Genomic DNA, 16,872 nt, shown 5'->3' with positions numbered 1-16,872 from the left:
GATGCCTTGACTGTTTAAGAAGAATACAGACATTTCACATACACGTTAATTATAATTAGCAGTTAGTGACTGGGCCAACACTTAGTCATAAAAATTTGCCTTTTATATGCTGTCTAATTATCATTTTTCCCCAAATTTTGCATTATAGGACTACTGTTGGAAGATTTCTTGAAGAATACTGAAAACGGCATAAAGTGAAGATCGACATTAAAATGAGGTGAAAGAAAGCTGTAGTGGCATAGAAAAAGTATAAAGCTCAGTTAGTTGTTTTTTGTTTTTGTTTTTTAATTAAAAATTAATTCAGGACTGATGTGACCTACCAGATTTCAGAACGTGTTAATAGCATATATGCCACTGAAAAACTTAGGTCTTGTATCATATTTTTTCTTTAAGACTTTTTAAGAAATATTACCTAAACATGTGGCTTGCTCAGTGTTTAATTGCAAGTTTTCATTCTTGGACTTTACAAACAGGATTAAACGTTAGTATTCTTGTGAATCAGACTAAGTGGGATTCCATTTTTACAACTCTGCTATACTTAGCCTTTGGATTTAGAAGTGAAAATAAAGTATCTCTGACTTTCTGTTACAGAGTTGATTGTGTCATTAAAAATTTTAGTATTAATCTTTTTCTAATAAAGTTATTGACTCTGAACTAGTCCCTTGTTTTACCTATTGAGATACACTATTACTAGAGGTGTTGGTGTACAGTTTCATCTAATTTCTTCTGTTTAAGACTCATTTTTATAGAATTTCCAGTCTAATGTTTTAAATAATGGTGCTTCAGTTTGGGGCGGGGGGTTATGAGCAAATCTGAATTTTGCTTTTAATAGCAAAAATGTATAGTGAACTAGAATATATTTTTACATCCCTGATAGATTTCTGTAGTAGTAGAAGTTGCTGACTATCCTGACAAACATCTTCCTCTATCTAACCATGAAATGATGTAGAAGAGCATTTGAGAACTTATAACTAGATTTGGCCTTGTTTTAATCTTGTACCAAGAGTTCTCTTAACCTGTCAGTTTATGAATGTATTTTTTTCTGTATGTTTGGTGTGTAGTATATATAAGGATGTTTAACAGCAGGTAATTTTATGTCACAGGAGAATTAGCATGTTTCTATCTATTGCTAGCTTTATCAACTGTTTAAAAGTATTCTCTCTGGCTATATACATATATCTCGTAGCAACTTCTTTTAACTTAGAGTTTTCAAGTATTATCATCAGTGTATAGAAAAAGAAACAAAGGAGGTGGATTATAGGCCTCGTCCAAGGTCCTATGGCTTCGTGTTGATGGAGTATTAGGGCACGAAGTTGAGGTCTCTGTTCCTTGTCCACTGCCTCACCATTGTGCCACTGTGTTTATTCTGCTAGGCACAGTGAATACCTGCAGAGTTTACTAAATACAGTGTTCTCCACCAGACTTAAAAAATGAAGAATCACTTTCAGAGGTTCTGTATGAGAAAATGCCATAGGGACAACTCTTCCTATATTTCCTAACTGATCCTGGAAATGCAGCAATAGATATGGAGCTTGTCTCTGAAATTCTGAGATGATTCATGGAAATCTTACAGAGCCAGGTCCTAAGCACTGCTTTGTATCCTTTGGCACGATTGTGGTATTAAGAAAGACACACTTCACTGTGAGAAGGCATACATACTAAGAAGACCTACTACTGAGGTATTAAAATGCCAGGTTTTTTCTCTTCTTCCTCATCTAGACTTAACAGCTACCTTAGACTTAAGTACCGCTAGACTCCAGTGAAAAGGCCTGACCCCTTAGGACATCCATGGCCAAGGACTGACATTAATGGTGGAGGTAAAAAAGTTGAGTTTTGCACTATTTTATACTCTAAATTGATTTGGATCAAGAGGAATTGATTGTTGCTATACCAACATCACAAGAATGTAATGTAGAGACCAGGTGCTTATTTGAATAAGATACGTGTTTTTCCTATGCAAACCAAAAAGTAGTGAATTGCTTAAGATGTTTGTTACATTCTTTGGGGGGATTGTATATGGATATAGTGCATCTTAATTATTTTCAGTCTCCCCCTTCTATTTTGGGTATTTTAACAAACAAAAACTAGAGCAGTAAAATTGCCCTTTACCAGCTTGGTGCCAGTAAGGTTTATGGCCAGTCTTCATGTGTGTATTTATTATTTTCAAGCAAGTCTCAGATATATCATTTAATCTGTAAATAATTCAGTGTGTATCTAAAAGACAAAGACTCCATAGATAACATTTAATTACTATAAAATCTGCTGAGCCTTTACTAGCTGCAGCTAATTGTAGCACAGCTCCATTGGCATAATTTCTCAGATTATGGAGCCTACTGCTCAGGGCATCTTCCTGTCAGAAACAGAGGCAGACTGTGTGCAAAGGGTCCCTTTCTGTTAAAACATGTTTTCTTTGAAAAGAAATCCGAAGTTTATTATTCAGTTTTGTTTGAAACATTTTTTTCCTCGCCTTCATCTTGACTTGTTAATAGCCTAGTTGTGTTACTAAGCTTAGATATTTACTTCCTCTCTTTTGAGTGTTACTCACCTGCAGGCAGTCTGTCTGATTCCTTAAATAATGGTCATTGTCAAAGAGGGTCACCAACCTTTCTAAGCTCTGAAAATACACGGATTGAGCTCAACCACTGAAGTTTCTAGAGATGTAAAAATGGAAACATTAACGCTGAAATTTTTTTGAGCTCATTTCCACTGTGTTCTTAAAATTGCATTGTAGATGGCCTGTGTATATTTTTTAAAACATCTGTTGCGTGCACGAAATACTTGAAGTTATTGTATATGATACATTCTATAGGATGGGACTTCATTCAGGGTTGGTTTTCAAGTTTAAATTTCTGACTGATATTTAGTTATCTGTGAAAGGACTCCAAGTGACTACTACTTTGGAAATTTTGTATTAAAAGTGAAATGATTGCACATGGTTTTAAAACAACAGTAAATGCAAGGTGATTTAGAAACAATGGAAGTGTTTAGTGATTTGTGTCTTCTCTCCCTCTGTCTCTTCTTCCTTTCCAGGAGCTCTTGCTGTTAGCAGTTACTCTCCCAAGGGTCTATTCTTGGGGGGGGGTCTGTTTTTGGTAGGGAAATGGGCACATACATAGATGTCTATATATACAATATACCCATATGTTTTGAATCTTGTCATTTTCACTTAGTATATTTAGAAACATTTGAGAGGTAGACAGCACTCGTAACTTGAACATTTGGCTTCCAAGAGTACATTTCAAGTAAGCCAAAATGGAGAAGTAAATGTGTTTTTCATTACTGTGTCAGAATTTTTAATTTCTAAGTTAAAAATGCATTTTAGGAGCTTCATAGTTGATCTGTTTCTTCCCCTTGGCCACTCTCAGCAGATTAAGAATGTTTAGGAACAACAACCTGAGAAAGAATTTGGCATAACTGGGTTTGCCATAACGTGCCCCTAGGTACATAGCTTTGAGGAACTGAATTACCTGCCAGGAGATGGATGTAAATTTGTCATAAGAACATTGTAACGGGAAGAAAAAAGGAAACACAAAAAGACAAGCCCTGAGAAGACTCCAAGTCTGTCGGATAGTGTGAGATACCGATTTCCAGAGTGAAGCAACTCCTCTGGTGGACACGGATGACTTGACAGTATAATGTCAGAGAAAAGTTGCAGAAGGATGTGTCCACTACACTTCTTAAGTGGAAGCCAAAGCAGGTTGTTAAGTGCATGGTGGTGAAAGAAAAATAAGGAAATGATTGACGCATGATTCAGTGTTAGCGGGTGCTCTGACGCTTGGAGGGAGTTGTGATCCTGGAGGGCAAGGTGTCTGCAGAGGAACTGGGTTGCTCTATTTCTGAAGCTGGCTGGGCATTTTCTTTAAACTGTGTATTCTTGTGGTTTTGTATGTATGACATTTCCTAATAAAATGTAAATTTCAAAATGAGAAAAGGTGTTGATGTAGGTAGTGACCGATGATAGATACATGACCAGTATACCTCATGAAACTCAGTGTGTCGCAGATTCAAAAGGTACTGTTATTGAGTGCCAAATTTAATCATAGTTTTAAAAGCTAGAAACAAGAACTAAATATATATTTCCTTTGTGACATCTGTACCTTGACACAATTTCCATGTAGGTGCCAGCCAGGGAGCGTGTTCTGTCTCCAGCTTAGAGGAAGCATACAGCTTCATGCCCTTCCAGGAAGAGAAACTGCCACCGAGTCCTGACAGTCCCCTGCTCCAGTCATGCTGTCCCCTCAGCTTGTAGCCATCCGCTCATTTTAGGAGCACCGTGGAGTCTCATTTCACTGAATTGAATGGTCCCTGAGGGGCTTAAAGCTCACATAGCCACAGCCTTAAGTGCCCCTTAGACCCAGTCCTCCTCCCCAAGCCAGATGTGGATCTTCTTGGTGAGCTGAGACTTGAGTATGAGTTCATCTGAGTGTGGGTGGTGCCAGGTGCTACTCCACTGACCGTGTTAGCCGCAGTGGGAACATGGCTGCGCCCTCCTCTGGTGGGCTCCATCCCTGCAGCTGTGGGCCCAGGGCGTATTCTGTGAGCTGCCACTTACCCCATTAATGGTGAGTAACTAGGAGTCTTGAGATCACTGTATTTTGTTTAATCCAGAATATGTTCTGGAACTTTTTAGGATAACACTCTGCTTTGTTATCTCAGCAATTTTGAAGTCAGGTGTGATGGGGCACACCTGTCATCCCAGCACTTGAGAGGCTGAGGCAGGATTACTACTAGTTTGAAGCCACCCTGGGCTGTTGGAGTTCGTTCCAGGCCAGCCTGGACTACACAGTAAGACCCTGTCTTAAGAAAGAAGAAAGAAAGAAAGAAATTCGGTGGAATTAAATCTTTTTCAGATATTGGTTTGTACAGTGAGTACATGAGGTGAAGACTGCTGCCAAGCCTACCGTGAAGGGCTTCACATTTTGCCTCCTCTGCATCCTTCAGACTGCTCATTACAGGAAATTAAGCTTTCCCCTAGATTTGGGGGTGTGGGCTTTGTTTATTAGAGCAGATGTTGAATTACTGGCCTCATTGAGAGGACCTGAGTGGATTCTGCTACTGGAATAGTGTAAGCTTTCCTCCTGGTGGTTCCCCCGCCAAGGAAAATGGATTCTACAAGCTTCAGTTAAACCCGACCTAAAGTTTCGCCTTTTCACAAATGACTTTGAGCTAGTCGCAAAAGCAGCCTTCAGCCACTGCTTTAGAGAGGTGTCACTGGCTTTGGGACCCTGGGAACTCCGGGATTGGCTCACTTGGGCGTGTTAAAATGGTGTGGATGCCAAGCTGCATTCGCTGAGCGATGCCCCTTCCACTAGAGGCCGTGGGCGCTAGGTTGCATGTTCCAGTGTCGCCCATTATAGTTCACGAGTGAAGTACAACACGTTACTACACTGTTTAGAGTTTTGCTCAGACTGGCACAACGTCAGTGTAGTTGCTGTGTGTCTCTTCCCCACTCTTCATCAAAGCTTGGCTATTGAGAAGTTGAGCGAGAGGAGACGATGACATTTAATGTGTTGAGGATACAAATAAGACCAACAAGGGCTGGGGATTTGGCTCAGTATCACATGACTCCCTCAAGTGCAAGGTCCTGAGTTTGATCCCCGGTCCTGGAAAAAAGAAAAGGCGCACTTACTGGTCTAGGGATAATGTGTGAAGAAGTGGCCGTGCGGTGCTGGTCAGCGCACTGAGCTGAGCGTTCCCAGTGTATGAGCAGTCCTTGGGAGCTGGCGGAAAGAGGTAGTGCAGGAAGACTGCAAGGCGGAAGGAAGAGCCTAGGGGGTGATGATGGCACTTGGCTTCGGAAGTAAGATGCTCGTGAAGGATGGACAGCCCGTGCTTAATTCTTAAAGTTACCTTGGTCATATAAGGCATAAACTGGCACCTTGTAGATAAGCTTAGAAGTACGCAGATAGGGCTGAGAGGTGTAGCTGGGTGACAGAGCGCTTGCATAACCAGTGCAGGGCCCGGGTTCCCCCAGTCGTGGGGGGTTAGACATGCAGGCAAAATAGTGTGACCTCCTCTGGAGGGTGGGAAGCACGCATCTGTCCTGGTGTGCCTGAACCTGCTGGAGACTGGGTGGACCCTGCAGCGTAAACGTGGTGTGGTTTTGGCAGCGAGCTGTGCTCGTCTGCACTGAGGACTTGCTCTGAGCTCAGAGAAGTTGGAGATGAGGGAATGATTTTTCAGAGTTCACACATGAAAATACAAACTCATGCGTCCAGACTTCATTACTTGCAAAATGATTCCAAGAGCCAGGCGTGGTAGAGCATGCCTGTTATCCCAGGGCTCCAGAGGTGGAACAAGAGGATGGATAGCTTTGAGCTTGAGGCCAGCCTGAACTCCATGGAGTGAGCCCCTGTCTCAACAACAACAACAAAACCCCAAAAAGTTTTTCCTTTTATGAGGTTAATAAGTCCTTTTTGCAGCTTTCTTGGTGACAAGGGCCGCCCTTCAGAAGTGGACCTGTCTTGTGTCCGTTCAGAGTTTCCATGCTGCACCAGCTCTATTTCCTGAAAGTCCTGTAGTCTTCGTCCTTGTTCTAAATAACGAAAAGAAATTAGGTAGTGGTTTGTAAATATATGTGAAGTCATTAAGGCTTAATGTTGGTTAGCATCTTGGGGCCTTGCCTAAACTCATACCTGATTTTTCTTTTGTCTATCCTTGGTAAACTGTTAGTAGCTGAGAAGTTTATTTTGTCAGTCACTGTTGCACATTTCGTTTTGCCCCACCCCCGTTTCTGTTTTTGAAACAAGATCTTGCTAAGTTGCATAGACTGGCCTTGGGCTTGTGATCCTCCTGCCTCAGCCTCCTGAGTCACTAGGATTATACAGGCCTGTACCCTATGCCCAGTTTTTGCTGGCAGGTTTCTAAGGGAAACATCCTGGGTGATGAAACTCAAGAAGACACAGTAGTAGGAATTGCAAAAGCATTTTGAAAAAAATCACATCCAAAGAAGATTTCTTTTCTGAAATTAAACATTGAGATTTACATTTTCAACATGGAAAATACATTAAAAAATATTTTCTGAGAGTGCAAAGACCTGTGCTAAGCAGGTAAGGCTGGGCGTGTTTTCTGTCCTGAGAACTTGCCATCCTCCATTAACCTGTTGTGTGGATTGGGAGAGCCCCAAATTGCAGAGTCATATCATTTGTGGGTGTTTAAAGGGTTAGGGACTAGGTGTGGGGCTTTCTGAAAGCAGCAGTTTGAAATGGAGCTGTTTGGTCCCCCTGCGTTCAAACTGCAGGGCCTTGAATTTTGTTTTCATAGTAGCACTCCAGAAGCTAAATGATTGGCTCAGAGCATAGTCTCACCCGTCGAGATTCTGCAGCTGGATCTTGTGAACCCTGCCTTCCTGGGCAGTGTGTGATAGCTTTCTCATCTACTTGATCTGGGTTAATCCCCAGGTCACAGCAGTTCACTTGGAGGAGATTTTGAGAACTCAGCCCTTGTCTGCACAGTGCAGTTTCTTTTTCTTTTCTTTCTTTCTTTCTTTCTTTCTTTCTTTCTTTCTTTCTTTCTTTCTTTCTTTCTTTCTTTCTTTCTTTCTTTCTTTCTTTCTTTCTTTCTTTCTTTCTTTCTTTCTTTCTTTCTTTCCTTCTTTTCCTTTCTTTCCTTTCTTTCCTTTCTTTCCTTTCTTTCCTTTCTTTCCTTTCTTTCCTTTCTTTCCTTTCTTTCCTTTCTTTCCTTTCTTTCTTTTTTTTGGTACCAGGGATCAAACTCGGGTCCTTGCTTGCAAGCATGCAGCAGCACCACTGAGCTAAATCCCCGGCTACACGGTGCAACTTCAATGAAGTCATTTTCCCCCTGGTACCAGGAATCAAACTCAGGACCTTGTGTTTGCCAGGCACGTGAGGTGCCACTGAGCTATGAATATCCCTGACCCCCTTAATGAAGTCATTTTCTTGGGGATGCTGAATTCTTACATTAGGCACTAGCTCTAGATCACCCATGAATTCATATGTAATTTGTAAAAGAAATTCTAAGCATTTTTGACATCACTCATTACAGCTTAGATCCTAAAACATTGACTACTGAGTAGGCATGGAACTCATTAGTTGAGGCTTTTTAAGATTTATAGCCATATGATAGCTATCAGAAACAAAATTTATAGTTGGAAGCCAGCCTACAATTTATTTTTTGATTTTTTGAGACAGGGTCTCACTATGCAGTCCAGGCTGGCTTCCAACCCCATGGTCCTCCTGCCTCAGCCTCCCAAGTGCTGGGATTTCAGGCGTGTGCCACCCCTACACACACACCCCCAGCTCCACTCAACATTTTATACTTTGTTCTGAGACAGGGTCTTGCTGTGTAGTCATGCTGGCCTTGAATTCGTGGCCTTACGGCCTCAGCCTCCCAGATGCAAGGGTTACAAGTGCCAGTCCTTTTCGGGTTTTTTCCCCCTCATTTAGGGCTGGGGATCAAAGGGCTTCACATTGCTAGGGCAAGGGTGCCACCACTAAGTACTACGGGAGACCCCAGCTGAGCATGTATGCAGTGGGTATTTAGCTGCAATGGGCCGTTTGGGCAGGTGTTTATGCCTGGTGGGAAATGCCATCGCTGAGCAGGATGCAGATCCTACGACACCCTCTGAGAAGCGCAAGCATTTATTTCCGTGTCTCGGGCCGGGTGTTGAGTATGAGCCTTCCGCTTGACCGTCCGGAGAGGGAGCAGCACGGTCCAAGTGGTGCGCTGTACGCCACACCATGAGTTTGGTTTGCAACATGGTAGAGTCCCCTAGACAGGTGGCATCCGGTGTGGTATTGTCACCCGGGGTCAGCTGGCAAGTGTGCGTCTGTGCCTCCTTTGCATATTGGTCTGGGAGGATTGGGAAAGGGGGGAGTTTGGAAACAGCAGCACCTCCGTCTGTGGCTGGCCGCCAGACTTGAGGGTCAGACCAGGGACACTGACGCCACCTCCACTCCCTGTAGCCTGTCTCAGAGGGAGATGTAGGTCAGGAAGAAGGCAGTAATTACTCGGGTTTGAACAGTAATTTTCCTTAGTCGCTGCCCAAGTCAAAAAAAGGAGCTGAGATGGTATTTTTGAGTTGTGTGTGATCTGGATTAGAAATATTTATAGTCTGCATACTTGAGTTGCTATTCAAATATTTTCAGCACTGAGTGCTTTTTGTCTCTAGGTCTCTAGCAGAGTTCCACAGCTGGAAGGCTGCTGTATAAGGGGAAACTTCCCACCCAGAGGGAAGATGAAGGAGTATTTACAGAGGGCTTTGCGTGTCAGGCCTTTTACACACTTGCCGTACCCACTGCACTTTGAAAAGCCTGCTCAGCACCAAGTCCTGGGGAAATGATTAAAGATACCCTGAGAGCCTGGCGCAGTCATACACACCTGTGACCCTAGCTACTCAGGAGGCTTAGGCAAGAGGACTGCCATGAGTTCAAGGCCAGCCTGAGCTAACAGACACCCCCCCCCCAAAATGCAGCTGGGCATGTAGCTCAGTGGCATCATGCCTGCCCCATAAGTGCAAGGACCTGAGTTCAGTCCCCAGTAACAAAAAAAAAAAACCAAACATGGATTCAAAACTAAAGCTAGGAAAGCTGTCAGGCCATCGACCCTCAAGCCTTAAATGCCAGAGCTGGAAAGGCCCCCTTTCTGCCGCTGGTGAACTGTCCCCAGCCTGCTCTCCTGCTCGGCCTGGCCGCCACTCCCAGTGTGTGTTCCCCCTAGGGTCAGCTCTGCGCTCAGGAGGGGTCGGCAGCGTCCCCTTTAACACCAGGCAGACCTAGGTGCAAATTCTTCCTCGGCCAGTTGGTCCCAGCGACACCTGGGGCAGAAGCCTCCTGCGCCACTGCTTTCTCATCTGGAAAATGGAGTCAATAATTACCTCACGGGATGGTAAGAAGGAAATGAGGTAGGTGCTCCTCCCTGCTCTGTTGAGCTCCGGAAATGCTGGCCGCTCTGGAAGGACCCCTGGGGGAGCCGCTGTTTGTTTTTGTGGTGCTGGGAGTCAAGCACCTGCTAGCACTCCACCCCTGAGCTGCATCCCCAGCCCAGCTCGCCTTCCCCTCTGTCACCATCCGCAGTGTACAGGAGGGCACAGCGTCACCCTGGAACGGTCCACACCCAACTACTTGGACCTTGAGGACCCTTGGGAACAGGACTGACTCCTGCTGGCTTTTCCCTGGTATCCTGGTGAGGTTCAACCATGTACAAGCTCCTGCCCAGGTCATAGGTGCTCTGTAAGTCCCCGTGTCTGGGGTGACGCAGTGTGCCCCTGGCAGCCCTGCGGGAGAGGTCACTTACTTTATATGTCCGCAGGTGTGTGCAGTGATCTGCACAAGAGGATGCAAGGGAAGAAGGGGACTAAAGTTCCCAGCTCCCAGCCCCTCCTCAGGCTGTGTCTGGGGGACAGTGCAGGACCCTTGTGTATGAGGGGCCCCGGCAGACCCTAGTTAAGGTTCAAGCCCTCTTAGACAAGGTTAGTGGCTGTTACAGATGACGAAGCTTTTAGAGACCAAACTGCAACCCGAGATGCACTTATTTATTGCAGAGCGCCAACACTGTAATTAAACCTGAACATGAAGGTTTTAGTTTAGAATGAAAAAAAAACAACTCACACATTAATATCTCTAGCCAGGTGTGGTGGTACCCACCTGTGGCCCTAACACTTGGAAGGCTGATGCAGGAGGATCGCCATGAGTTCGGGGCCAGCGTGAACTGCATAGTGAGACTGTCTCAAAAAATAAATAAAAATCTTTTGTCTTAAAAATAAAAAATAGGTTTGCCTCCAACGCATTAGGGCAAGAAAAGGCACTTTCTGGGAATGAACAGACCTCCCTCCCCAGTTTCTCCCTTTGCTTCCAGCCCCTTCCTCAGCAGCTGTGCCTGAAGGAAGGAACAGGAAGCCCCTGCTGGCTTGTTGGTGGTCCGGAGCCCCTGGACTCTGCGCCTCCAGATGGAAGTGGGGCTGGAAGATGAGGCTCAGTGTGGGGCCGGCCAGGCTGGCAAAGTGCTCAGGCTGCGTGCCGCTGTCTTGAAGGTCACCGCTGCTGCAGACAGGAGGGGCAGGGAGGGGAGCCCTCAGATGTTGCAGTGACTCACATTTCATTTAACCTCCTCAGACTTTTGATGGGGCAATGTTTATTTTTATTTCTTGTTTTTTTGAGACAGTCTTACTTTGCACTTCAGGCTGGCCTTGACCTGGTTGCCATCCTCCTGCCTCAGCCTCCAAGTGCCGAGAGGACAGGCCAGGTGCCACCATGCCTGGCCCTAGGATTTTTAAAAGGTCTTCAGCTGATTGTATTTCCATAATACAGGGATCAAAATCAGGATGTCAATTACATACCATGAACTTAACCACAGGCCCTGCCCAAATTTCCTCAATAAACCACCAATATCTTCTCAGCGCTTTTGGTCCTGGTCCAGGGCCCATTCCAGGATCATGGGGGATTGCACTTCATTTTCTTACCTATTTATAGTTTCTTTAATCCCCAGTGGTTCTTCAGTTTGTCCTTCTTATGACCATGCCATTTTGGAAGAGCCTGATCCAGTCATTTTCTTTGACTAGTTATTTGGGTTTGTCTGATATTTTCTTGGGATTAGAGTTTAGATTATGCACTTTAGGCAGGAATAATCCCAGGAGCATATCTTGTTTTGTTTTCTACCTTTCCCTTCATTTTCTTTTTTTTCTTCAGTGGTACTGGGTATTGAACCCAGGGGCCTCATGCATGCCAGAGAAGCCCTCTACCTCTGAGCTACTCCTAGCCCTGATCCTGTGTGCTTCTTAGCGCTTCGTATCAGGAGGCACAGATGAGCTTGTCCATTTGCGATGTTAACTCTACTCTCTTGAGGAAGGAGGTATCTTCCAGCCTTTCTCCCTGTGAGTATGGGCTTTTCCCTTTGGAATTAATACGTAATTTATGGAGAGATACTGTGAGACCATGTACCTATCCTGTTCTATCCTTCTCCCTTCAGTTTTTATTCTTGGTTTTTTGAGACAGGGTCTTGCTATGTAGTTCAGGCTGATCTTGAACTCACTATGTAGCTCAGGCTGGTCTGCAACTTGGAGCAATCCCCCTGCCTCAGCCTCCCAAAGTGCTGGGATTACAGGCGTGTGCCACCAAACCTGGCTGCATTATTCTTTCTACATTAATTATTTGAGAACCTGCCATAAGAAAGCGCGTTCCAAAAGAAAAAAAGTGAAGGAAAGAGAGCTTTTTCCCTTACCCCTTATCACTGTGGCCTTATGGATCTTTGTCATCACTGTCATTTTTTAGTTCAGTACATAAACTATCCAACTTTACCCAGTAGAGACCATCCCCCACCCCTTACAGCTTTCTTTCATCCCTTTGACATAGCTCCATCCTTTCATGAGCACTTTCTTAGTTTCTAGCATATCAAGATATTTTGGGTTCCAGTTGGACCTTCTCTGGCCCAGCCCCAGAAAGAGACATTTCCAGGCAGACAGGCTTTAGTGTGGAGTAAGAGTGACCATTGTTATGGAGATGTCATTTCTTCAAGGCTCTTTCCAGTGACACCCAGAGACATACAGCTATGCACAATCTCTGTGTGTAGATTATTAATTCATGCTTCCAATTCTAGTACCAGAGTCCTCCCTACTTGAAGGCCTGGTTTCCTCCCTCCCTCTTTTCCTCCCCTCCTCCCTTCCTTCCACCACCCTCCCTTTCCTTCTTTTGATTAACGTAAATTTATTCTCTTACTTAGGTTCTACAGGTCAGAAAAATCAAAAGCAATCAAACCCGAGGTTAATGTACGTCTGTAATCTCAGCTGCTCAGGTTACTGAGGCAGGAGGATTGGGAGTTAGAGGCCAGCCTGGGCAACTTGGTGAGACTCTGTTTCAAAATAAGAAAAGACGAGGTGGGGGGGGACTCAGTGCAGGGTGCCCCTGGATTCAATCTCCAGTACCAGAGAAAAGGAAATCTGAGCTCAAGTACTGTCAGGATTGGTCCCTTCTGGAGGCCAACTCCAAGTGGGAGTTTCAGGCCTCTCTCCCATTGGAGTGGGGATTGCCTATCACATTCCTTGTCCTAGCTTTCTTCAATTCTACGTGGTGATTCCTTTTTCTGCTTTATTTTGCTGTGGTTTGATATTTTAAAGAGTCTTGCTTTGGAGTTCAGGCTGACCCTGAACTCACTATGCAGTCCAGGCTGGCCTCAAACTCGTGGTGATCCTCCTGCCTCAGCCTCCCGAGTGCTGCAATGACAGGCTTGCACCACCACACCCACCTCATGTTGGAATTCCTAACCCTCAGCAGCAACTGTGCAAAACCTGGCTCCTGACATCTTTCATGTATCTACTCCTGCTGAATCCTATTATACACAGAAAGTTTCAGAATTGCTCATTTGAAACACAGTTAGGCTTCATGTTTGTATTTTAGGATTCTTCTCAATCTTTGTGAATTGAGCATATAAAATATTGACAGTTCTAAGAGTCAAAAGTGCACAAATATTATATTTAAAGTGTCATTCAACCCTTCCGTCCCTTGAAAGATGTTTCATTTCTATCTAACCTCATTAAAAAGTTACTCTTGTTAGTTTCTGATTTATTCTTCTTATGTTTCCTTCTTTTTTTGGTACCAGAGATCGAACTCCAGTCCATGCCCTTGCAAGGCAGGTGGTGGCACCAATGAGGCTAAATGCCGGCCCTTGTTTCTTTTTTGCAAAATGAAATAGATGTATTTTTTTATTTCTTCCTTATATGTACATATATTATTTTTTTCACTAAACAATATATCCTAGATACTACATATATTCTTTTCTACTTTCCTTATTTTCAGTAAACAATATGTCCTGGAAATCATTCCCAGCAGTACAGTTTACAGGGACCTTTCTCACTTTATTCAACAAATGGCTTGTGTACTGGCATTTGGTATATTTCCAATATTTTGCAACTACAAACAGTGCTACAGTTAATAATCTTGTGCCTGTATATTTTTGCATAATTGGAAGCACAACACACATTTTTTTTTTTTTAATTTTTGAGACAGGGTCTCACTATGTAGTTGAGACTGACCCTGAACTCACTATGTAGCCCAGGCTGGTCTCAAACTCACAGCGATCCTCCTGCCTCAGCCTCCCGAGCGCTGGAATGACAGGCATGAACCACCACGTCTGGGTGATGTGATGGACAAATACAGCAGTTGTTTAAATTTCAAAGAATGTATTGCAATAAAACCCTTTGCCATGAATCCCCCTCCAAACCCTCCCCTTGCTCTGAGCACAGGCGCCTCGTTCTCACCACCTTCTGAAACAGCTCTGGAAGTCATCTTTTGTGGACTTCCGTTGCACTGCGATGGCTGCCTCAAAGTCCTGAATCTGTTAAGAACGTTGATCTTTCCTGGTGATTTCATCCGAGGGGACAAGGTGGTTAAGGGACACACTGTCATGTTTTTACCAGCCTGCCTTTCTGCTGGATGACACTTCATGGAACCATTCACTGTATTTTTGAGGACATCTCCTAAAAACACTCCTGAAAGAGGACTTGCAGAACTGCTTCGGAAAGAGGAAAGAATCGTGGGATAAGTGTTTGAAGTGAAGGGGAGGGAGTTGTTTTGTTTTTGTACTGGGAATCGAGCTCCGACCTTGTGCTTGCGAGGCACCCACAGGGCCACTGAGCTACATCCCCAGCCCAATAAGTTTTTAAAATATAAACATTCACTGTATATTTTCATCTGCTCTTGTATCTATGGCTTTTTCCCTTGTCTCTTCTAAGCCCAGACTCAGGACTCCGTGAAGGTCCGTGTCCTTCCCCAGTCGTCCTTGACGGCTCCTCCCCAGGCTGGGCCCTGGAGTAGTCATTACTGTCACCGCGCGGGTCCTCATGACCCAGCTGCCATTCGCCTCACGTCCACCAGGGGCCGCCCTGGTCCTGCCTGAGGCCCCCCAGGAGCCTGCGTTTGAATTAACGCGCTCCTCTGGGACCTCTCTCTGGTCTTCCGACACCACCTCTGGGCTCAGAGCCCCAGCACAGTGTTCCTGGTTGTCCAAGAAGCCATCTGCGCTTCTACGGTGACACGCGGACCTGTGGGATCAGCCCGGGCATCCTGGCCTCACTCGGTGCCTCTGTGCTGCCACCGTGCTGAGCACTGAGCTCCGTTCCAAAGCTTAGAGACCCGCAGGCCGCCCTCATCTCTCGCCACTCTCCCTAAGCTTTCTTTGTTTTCCTGGGCCCTGGCAGTGGCAGGGTCCCTTTGGGTGGGAGCCCTGTAGTGGGCACAAACTTCACAGGCCACCAAATCAGTTGTGTGAACATTTTTGTTTTCCGTTATCTCAATCTCTCGTGTTGCACGGCATGGGCACGTTTACTTGAAGAATTCAGGAAACAGTAAATTCTAAGTTTTCCCCTCTTCCTTCTCCTGGGGCTTCTGCTGGTGGGGAGAAGTCCTGTGGCCTTGGGCGCCGTCGGCTCTGCGGGCATCGGGAAGATGGCCCCAGACACCACAGGGAGTCAGGTGGGGACAGCTCTCTTGTTGGGTTCATTGCTGCCAGCATCAGCCCCTGCCAGTGTCCGCCTCTGCCGTCCCACACTCGCCAGCGTCCACCCAGGGCGCCACAGCCCACCTGGCCTCCTGTGTCACTGTCACGTCCTGACCCTTGGCCTCTTTGGGCCCTGAGGCCCTGCACCCCTTCTCTGGGACCTTGGGGAGAGGGCAGCTTCAGGCCTCTGCCCGGTCCAGCCACACACTGTGTCTGCTTAGCATGTGGACGTGGAAGTCGGGGGGTTGGCACCCCCACCGCCACCCGGGGAGCTCAGAGACGGGGCTGGGTGGGGCGAGAGAATGCGCCCCGTGTTCATTACTTGAACTTTGATGCTCAGGACTCAAAACCAGGCCCTTCCCTTCTCTCCTCAGCCCTTCTGGAACCTCCCTGCCTGCAGATGCCCTGCCGCATCTGTGTGGGGCTCTGTGGTCTGAACCCCAGGTGGGGTTCTTGGATAGCAGCCCACCGCACCGAGCCCTGTTAATGGGTGCTCTGCCGCCGGATGGACTCAGCCTGAGGCATCGCAGGATCTCTGTGCTGCTGGGAAGGGTCGGGTGGAGCAGCAGAGTGGTGTCCGGCCGCTCGGCGGGGTCCAAAGTCACAGCCCAGAAAACAACTGGCCAACTCCTGCCTGCAGAGAACTTTCTGGAAGAATGCTGTGCAGCCACAGAATCACAGGGCAAGCTAGAGACGCAGTCTTGGAAGGTGGACAGGAAGCCAGGAGCCAGAGGCAAAGCCACAGGGAGGGACTAGTGGGGATGGTCCCACTGGCCTTGAGGCCACCACTGCCCCGTGCTGCCTGCTGGGTCCCCAACACCAGCTGAATGACCTCACAGCAGTCCCAGCTTCTCTGGGACCCTGGGTCAGTGTCATCCCCTGCAGGATGAATTCCCCGGTGCCCCTGGGCTTCCATGGGGACCCGGCCTCAGCCCATCTCCCACAAGGTGTTTGGCTGCTAAGCAACCAAAAACAACAGACGCGGTCCTTTCTCAATTTCCCTCAATTTGCAGCTGCCAAGAGGCAATTTCAAACTTGCCTCTGCTACCCAGAGTGCAGCTGGGACGTTGCCCACGCTGGCTCCCTGCTTGCAAATGATTCCCACACCAGCCTTCCTGTGTCTGCAAACATTTACAGAACGATGTGCCAGGCACTGGGCTAGGGGAGACCACGCCGAGCGCCGTGAGGTCGCCTTCATGCAGGGCCAAGTGGGAAGAGCAGGCATAGTGACTCCAGTCCGGCCCTGCTCTCCTGAGACCCGGGCAGATGGACAGTAAAGCAACAGACAGGACGATGCACATCGTTACAAGGAGTTCTGGCGAGAGCGGTAGGCGACCCCTGGCCAGGAGACCCAAGGGTGGGGGGTTCTTAGGGCGTCCTTTCTTTGTGGTGGTGGTGGTACTGAGGATTGCACCCTGGGCCTTC

General features: G+C 46.3%; 1 protein-coding gene across 1 annotated transcript in view; it reads left to right on the top strand.

The window, feature by feature from the left end:
* Positions 1 to 863, top strand: part of Luc7l3 (LUC7 like 3 pre-mRNA splicing factor) — a 33,586-nt gene extending 32,723 nt beyond the window's left edge. Inside the window, 1 exon segment of the mRNA XM_010620167.2 lies at positions 1 to 863. This exon segment is cut by the window's left edge and continues 1,161 nt beyond it. The gene's annotated coding sequence lies outside the window, so the exon portion shown is untranslated.
* The last annotated feature ends 16,009 nt before the right edge of the window (positions 864 to 16,872 follow it).

The sequence above is a fragment of the Fukomys damarensis genome, unplaced genomic scaffold, assembly GCF_012274545.1.
Source record: "Fukomys damarensis isolate Sample0158 unplaced genomic scaffold, DMR_v1.0_HiC HiC_scaffold_13, whole genome shotgun sequence".
In the NCBI taxonomy this organism is placed as follows: Eukaryota; Metazoa; Chordata; class Mammalia; order Rodentia; family Bathyergidae; genus Fukomys; species Fukomys damarensis.
The sequence above is the reverse complement of the archived record's forward strand: the minus strand, read 5'-3'. Positions and strand labels throughout refer to the sequence as shown.